The sequence below is a fragment of the Colossoma macropomum genome, unplaced genomic scaffold (genome assembly GCF_904425465.1).
Source record: "Colossoma macropomum unplaced genomic scaffold, Colossoma_macropomum, whole genome shotgun sequence".
Lineage (NCBI taxonomy): Eukaryota > Metazoa > Chordata > Actinopteri > Characiformes > Serrasalmidae > Colossoma > Colossoma macropomum.
The window spans coordinates 1,335,044-1,342,863 of NW_023494805.1; positions in this window are offsets into that span (position 1 = coordinate 1,335,044).

Genomic DNA, 7,820 nt, shown 5'->3' on the forward strand with positions numbered 1-7,820 from the left:
CAATAAAAACAACTGATAAAACTAAATCGTTTGTTGTGTATGTCTTCAAAATCTTATTGCTGTGTTGGGTACAAACATCCAGTGTTGAGCAGAATGCTTAGACAAAGTAGTGATGGCTGAATAATGAAATGTGTTCTATATTCTATATATGCATTTTATATTCTACTATTCTGATGTAATTATTACATTCACATTATTGCATACATTCTATTTTTCCAAAAAGCAAGATTCATGTGGGCTTGATGTATGATGTATTTAACATGTGGCAGAATTTTGTGCTAATGGATGTGAAAGTAGTGCTTTTGCAGTGGACATTTTATTTAATGGTGGGTGGTGCGATTGTGGACATGAACACGTATTATTCAGTTTTTGTTCAGAAATGAGATTTTTTCCACTGTGCATGACCAGAATCTCAAAGGCTCATCAGACCTTGGAATAATTGGGTCAGCAAGGTACCTCTGAACCTCAACAGTGGCATCTACCTTATTTAATGGCAAAAGTTCAAAGTGTTCCCAAACTACAGAACACCCTCTTTTTCTTGCTGGTTAAATTCCACTTGCTATTTGTTTTAGTTTTGGTTTCTCTCTTCTCAATCCTTGAATGACCCTTGAAGAGCGACAAGAATTTACTACTTTTTACTACTTTTGAATGAGTCAGTGGTCACATGATCATTGTAGAATGAATTGAGCTTCAACACAGTGGTTTGAAGCAACCAGTGTCATTTTTGTGACACATGCCTTGAAGCTTCAGGTTCAAGGGTGACATCATTAGTTTTTTTTATTTTTGCCGTGTTTGCCCTTTTGGTTTGATTGCTGCACATTATTGATCTCTTGTTTTTTTTTACTTGATCTGGTTACTGGATTCTTTTTGAACGTCCCCCTTGGTTTGGTTATTGTGCTCTGTAGTCTTGACACTGGCATGTTCTGACTATGCTCCGTGAAACTCCAAAGCTCTCAAGTAAACTACAACCTTGTTTTTTAATCTGCAAGTGTCTGATCTGTTTCATCATTGTTCACCAGTAGTGACTGCCACTGTTAATCCATCATCTCCTGTCCCAGTTGCTCCCTTCAGCATTAGTAAGCAAGATAAAAATGACAGTTCAGTGGACAAATGCGAGGGTTTTTTTGCTGCAGTCCTCACTGTATTTTTGTAATTTACCAACTTGTTCTGATCATGCCTTTGGTACCAGTAGCCCTTGAACAACTCACAGAAGCTAAGATATTCACTAAACTTGATCTCCGTAGCACATATAACCTTATCCGCAATAAAGAGGGGGGTGAGCGGAAAACCGCTTTCTCTACTAACAATGGCCACTGTGAATACTTGGTAATGCCATTCAGACTCTCCATAGCACCGTGTGCCTTTCAGTCTATCATTAATGATGTACACAGAGAGATTCTTGGAAAATTTGTAATTGCCTATCTAGATGACATTTTAGTTTATTCCCGATTTTGAGACCCACATTCAACATGTTCACCAGGTATTTCATAGACTTTTAGAGAAACAGTTATATGCCAGCGGAGAGAAATGCGAATTTCATGTACAAAGGATTTCATTTTTTGGTTATCAGCCCAGAAGGTGTAATTATGGATGATTGCAAGATTGATGCTATTAAGAACCGACCTGTTCCCATCCCCATTAAGGAGTTTCAACAATTTATTAGGATTCACCAATTTCTACCATTACTTCATCAGGAATTATAGTACTTTAGCCGCCCCTCTCACTTCGCTCCTAAAGGGTGCACGTAAGTATCTAGTGTGGAGTCCACAGGCTGAAAGAATCATTCACTTTAGCACCAATTCTAGTTCACCCTGATCCAGCAAGACCATATGTTTTAGAAGTAGATGTTTGGACATACAATTGGGAGCTGTTTTTCCCAAGCTTCTTGTAGTACTTGTAGGCTTAATCCAGTCACATTTTTCTCCCTTAAGCTCACATCTCCCAAAATAAACTACGGTATTGGTGATAGACAGGTTCTTGCAATAAAATTAGCTTTAGACTAATAGCAACATTGGCTAGAGGGGTCTAAACACCCTTTCCTTGTTCTAACTGACCACAAGAATGTTAAATATTTATGAAATGCAAAACATCTCAACCTGCTTCAGGCTGGTCGGTCTTTGTTTGTCTCCCATTTTCATTTCACGATCACTTATAGGCCAGGATCACACAATACCAAAGTTGACATTTTCCTGCAGCCTTGGAAGGGGGAAAGAGAAGGAATCGCTTGATCCAGCAGAGAACATTATTGCCCCTGAATGCATAGTGGCCACTGTTAGATGGGCGATAGACGCAATAGACCAAGCTCTAGAACAATCACCTAGTCCCCCAGCATCGTCCAAGCAGCTGGCCCAGCAGCCACGTATCTACGATGTCATGTCGATCACATCCCTGGTTCAGGCAGCCTGGTAGCCATAATACAGCATCACTCAAGTGGCCAGTTCAAGCCATGTTATAGCTGTAATATAGCATCACCCAAACACCCAGTCCAAGACGTCTCTGAGCCATGGGTGGAAAATCACTTTTGGCTGCTATCTAGGTGGAATGAAGGCAAATTCCTAAGCCAACAAGGAAACCTTAAAACATTCACACAAACAATATAGAACGAAACAAATGAAAAACTATGTAAAGTGGCAGCAATATTGCACCAGTGCACTTACAACAGAATGAACAAGCGCATGCACGCACACACACACACACACACACACACACACACACACACACACACACCCCATCATGACAGGTGTGATAGGTGTTCTCGAGCATTCAGATTCATCCTTTTTACTAAATTACCCTCAGCTTTTGAAACTGCAGAAGCATTATTTAACCATGTTTTTAGATTATTTGGCATAACAGAAAAATCTGATTGTGGCTCTCAATTTATTTCTGCTGTGTGGCCTGCTTTCTTTGAACACCTTGGTGTAAATATAAGTTTAACATCTGGATATCATCCCCAGTCTAATGGATAATGTGAAAGGGTCAACCAAGAACTAGGCAAGCTTCTCGGAATATATTGCCACGAAAACCAGTTGGACTGGGCCCAATTCTTACCTTGGGCCGAGATGGCTCAGAACTCTCTCGCTAGCTCCGTTACAAACATCACTACTTTTCAGTGTGTGCTAGGTTAATCAACCTACACTTATGTCCTGGACTGCTGATACCACTGACATTCCAGCTGTGGACGAATGGATGAAGAGAAGTGAAGAAGTCTGGGCTTCGACACATCAGTTCATTGAACAAGTTATAAGGAGGAATAAGGCCCAGGTTGATCGAGGTTGGGGTGGCACGCCCCATATCAATCCAGAGACTATGTGTGGCTATCAAGTAAGGACTTCAGGTTTGAGGAGGGTTGCAGAAAACACATGCCTAAATATAGTGGTACATTCAAAGTTTTGAAAAGAGTTAATTAAGTTACTTTCAAGCTTGGTTTACCCAGACAATACTGTGTCTCACGCTTGTTTCATGTTTCCCTCCTTAAGCCAGTTGTTCCAGGTCAGGCCATGCCTGATGTGTAGCCACCACTGTCGCTTTTGTCAGTTGATGGAGCCCCAGTCTACATTGTTTGCAGTTTGTTGGACTCCAGGTGATGAGGAGGTCGTCTACAGTATATGGTGGACTGGAAGGGGTATGGTCCTGAGGAGCATAGCTGGGTAGCGGCACAGGACATTCTGGATCCTGGCCTGGTGACAGAGTTCCACCATTTACACCTTAACAAGCCAGCCCCTCATTCCAGAGGATGTCCCAGGAGCCAACCAGGTGAGCCCCATGGGGGTCTTGCTGGTGGATGTCCTAGGGGTCAGCCGAAGAAGATCTCATCCTTCTAGCTCCTTGTCAGCTCCAGAGGTTCCATCCCCGGTGAAATAGGTAGGTGGTCGTTGCAGTCGCCCTCATCCCTCGACTGCACCAGAATCCTTGGGAGGGTACAGTCATGCCTCCTGCCGAGGATACCTCCTCTACTGGTTCCCTTTCACCTGTCAGCTCACTTGAGTCAGTGGACTGTCTGGAAAACTCCAGTTCATGATTCATTGGGAGATCACATGACTCCTCCATTATCACCAGCAACCAATAGACATTCATTGCAGCGCACCACCTCACCTGAGTTCTGAGTCTACACACCTGTTTTCAATTACTTGTAATCAGTTGGTTTGTAATAAACCCAGGCTTTAGTTTAGCACTTTGTGAAGTAGTGCCAACAGTTCCTGTTGCATACTGAGCGTTGCTTGTCTGTAAGCCTGATCAGTGTATGACCTGTTTTTTTGTGTTTTTTGACTTTGCCTTTTGTGTTTGCCTTTTTGGTTTGATTGCTAGACATTACTGATCTCTTGTTTTTTTGAACTAGTGGATTCTCTCTGGATGTCCTCCTTGGTTTGGTTATTGTGAGGAGAAGGAACTGAAAAAACTCAAGCAGAGCAAAGCAGCGAGACCTGATGGCATTGAACCTAGGGTGCTGAAACTGTGTGGAGTAGCTGTGTGGAATTCTTCAGCACATCTTTAATCTGAGCTGCAGCCTGAAGAGAGTCCCAGTTATGTGGAAAACATCTTGTGTGGTTCCTGTCCCCAAGAAAAGGCAACCAATAGCGCTGAATGATTACCAACCGGTGGCACTGACATCCCAGCTGATGCTAGCTCATCTGAGACCTCTGGTCAGAACAGCTCTCGACCCTCTGCAGTTTGCATACCAGGATGGCATTGGAGTGGATGATACAGTTATCTACCTGCTGGACAGAGTGTACTCTCACCTGGACACATCAGGCAGCACTGTAAGGATCATGTTCTTTGATTTCTCCAGTGCATTCAACACCATACAGCCCGTGCTTTTAGGGGAGAAGCTACGGCTGATGCAGGTGGATGAATCTATTATCACATGGATAATGGACTGTCTTACTGGATGACCTTAGTGCGTGCAGCTGCATCTTCAAGTGTTCTTGATGACTTCAAGTGTCCTGAACAAATTGAACAAAGTTATTAGGAATGCTGGCTCAAGCTGGACTCTTTGGAGGTTGTGTTAGAACAAAGAACTCTCAACAAGCTGTTAGCCATCTTGGACAACACCTCACACCCCCTGCATGCTACACTGGATAAACAGAGAAGCTCATTCAGGTCAGACTGTTACAGCTGCACTGTGTTAAAGAGTGCCATGTGAGATCTTTCTTACCCACTGATATACGGCTCTACAACCAGTCTCCTTACTGCAGAGACGGTACTGATCCCCTGCTGTCTGCACCGAGTTGAACCACATCACTATATCACCTCTCCTGTTAATACACGCTGTGCAATGCACTGCTACTGTAATGATACTCTTACTGTACACTTTACACTGTAATATTGCTGCAACTCCTAGTTATGTCTATACTCATTTTGCTTTTAGACCTCATACCATGCAGTGCTTGCCATCATGTAAAAACAACAAATCTGTCATATGTTATGTAAATATGCAAGTAGATATACTTTTATTTCTACTCTCTTATACTTTTAGTTATGTCTATTTTTCGCCTTTTTATTTTAGCCTAACTTAAGTCTATTTTTTTTTGTTTTTATTAACTGCATAGTATATGTAAGTTTATGTGCAATTATACGACTTGCTACTGAAACACCGGAATTTCTCTTCAGGATCAATAAAGTCCTATCTATCTATCAAGCCAGGCCAGAGTTCTTCAAGCTGTTCAATGTGGAGAGCAAACCATTCTCATACAACCTTAGAACTTGCTCTGGCATGGTCGAGGCATCTGGCAGAAAGGCAAAAGGATTTGTGATTGAATCATTGGATGGCAAAGTTCTCATCTCTCTCCCATCTCTCATTGAGTGCCAAGAGATTCTGAACAGTAGGTCTGAGATTCTGACATGCCGAATGCAGTTCTACACCAACTCTGTCAACTTGCCAAACACATCCCAGAACTGGTCACAAAAGCAGAAATACACCTGGACAGGTGTGTTTGAGCAATGTACACAAGCTGACAGTCAATGTGATTAAGACCAATGTGCTGGGCAGTGGTCGGCCTTCAATTTTTCTGCACAAGCACAAGCTTCAGAGGAAAACCCTGTTGACCATGTCAGTCTTTCTAATCTTAGGCCAATTATAGAATTTGTTCTGACTCTTGCAAGTTCTTAGTGACCTCACATAGGTCAGAAGGAGAGTGTCATGCCCTTAAGGCATTTAGTTAATCTTTTCATTTTTCCTTTTCTTTCTTGTATTTAAGAATTTGTTGTTGCTTATTTTTTATTCTTAATTTTTTTTTATCTTTAAATAATGAAAAGGCGACCTAAATAGCTATAATTTAGTTTAACAAGCTGATGCCACTTCTGGTTTTTACTTCTGGGGTTTCGGGGTTTCTGTTGCAGAACAAAATGTAACAAACTTTGCTTGTAGCTAGAAGGCCAGACCCCCTCATAGCTGTAGCAGAACTGATGAAGGACTGTGGAACTGGGAGAAGACATGCGGTTCCGGTGCGCCATAGAATGGCCGCACTGGTGAGAGCTCCGGGTAAACTCTACAGTTTTTTGTGTTTTATTGTGCTGTTTTTGTTTTTTTTTTTGCACATACCGCCTTTGGGATCATTTAGTATGAGCGACAAACTCTTGAACATCCGATCATCGCTCAAGACAGACTTTCACACAAACTCACACTCGGACACGAGCGGCTGCCCCTTTGCGGCTTCTCTGCCTCTTTGTTTACCAACACGTGCGTGCCGGCAGAGCAGGAGGAGCAGACATGCCAGGATAAGGTGCTTCAATCCTCCGCTTCAAAGTATTCTGCTCGCAAATGTTCAATCGCTGGAGAGCAAAGTAGACGAGCTGAACGCACGGATCAAGTTTCAGTGCGACATCGAGAGCTGCTGCGTTCTAGCACCCACAGAGACGTGGCTATCCGTGGCAATACCAAACAACGGCATTACACCAGCCGGCTTCACCATCTACCGCCAGGACACACTGCTCTCCAGACATTGAACTCATAACAGTCAAGGTTCGACCCTTTTTTTGCCCAGTGTCTTTAGCTCAGTCATTCTCAGTACAGTCTACATCCCACCTCAGGCAGATAAGTCACATGCTTTGGACGTTTTGTACGAGACCATTAATGGACTTGAGAATGTTCACCCTGAGGCTGTTTTTATTGTGGTTGGGGATTTTAACATGGCAAACTTGAAGAAGGTTCTGCCCAAATACAACCAGCACATTAAATTTCCCACCCGAGGAGAACAGACTCTTGACTACTGCTACACCGCAATCAAGGACAGTTACAAACCCCTCCCCCGCCCTGCCTTCGGCAAAGCTCATCACACCTCTATTCTTCTCATGTCCACATACAAACAAAGACTTAAACAGGCAAAACCAGTTCTCAGATCAGTCTATCAATGGAGTGAGGAGGCCATCTTCACACAGGACTGCTTTGAATCCACAGACTGGAAGATGTTCCGTGATGCGGCTGGCACAGATTTCAATGAATACACTGACTCCATCACAAGCTACAGCAATAAATGCACTGAAGACATTCTACCAAAAATCAATGTCAGAACATTTCCCAACCAGAAACCCTGGATCAATGCTGAGGTTCGAGCCAAACTAAGAGCTCGGGCTGCTGTCTGCAACTCTGGTGATCTGGCTAGCTATAAGAAGGCCAGATATGACATTCAGAGGACTATCAGGCTGGCCAAAAGGAGCTACAGAGGCAGAGTGGAATCCAACTATCTTCGCTCTCCTCTCAGACGTATGTGGAGTGGCCTGCGCACCATCACTGACAACAAAGAAGGTGTGATATGTGATAGGGGCTCTTCCTCCTCACTTGCAGATCAACTTAATGCTCATTATGCTCATTTTGAGGCTACTAA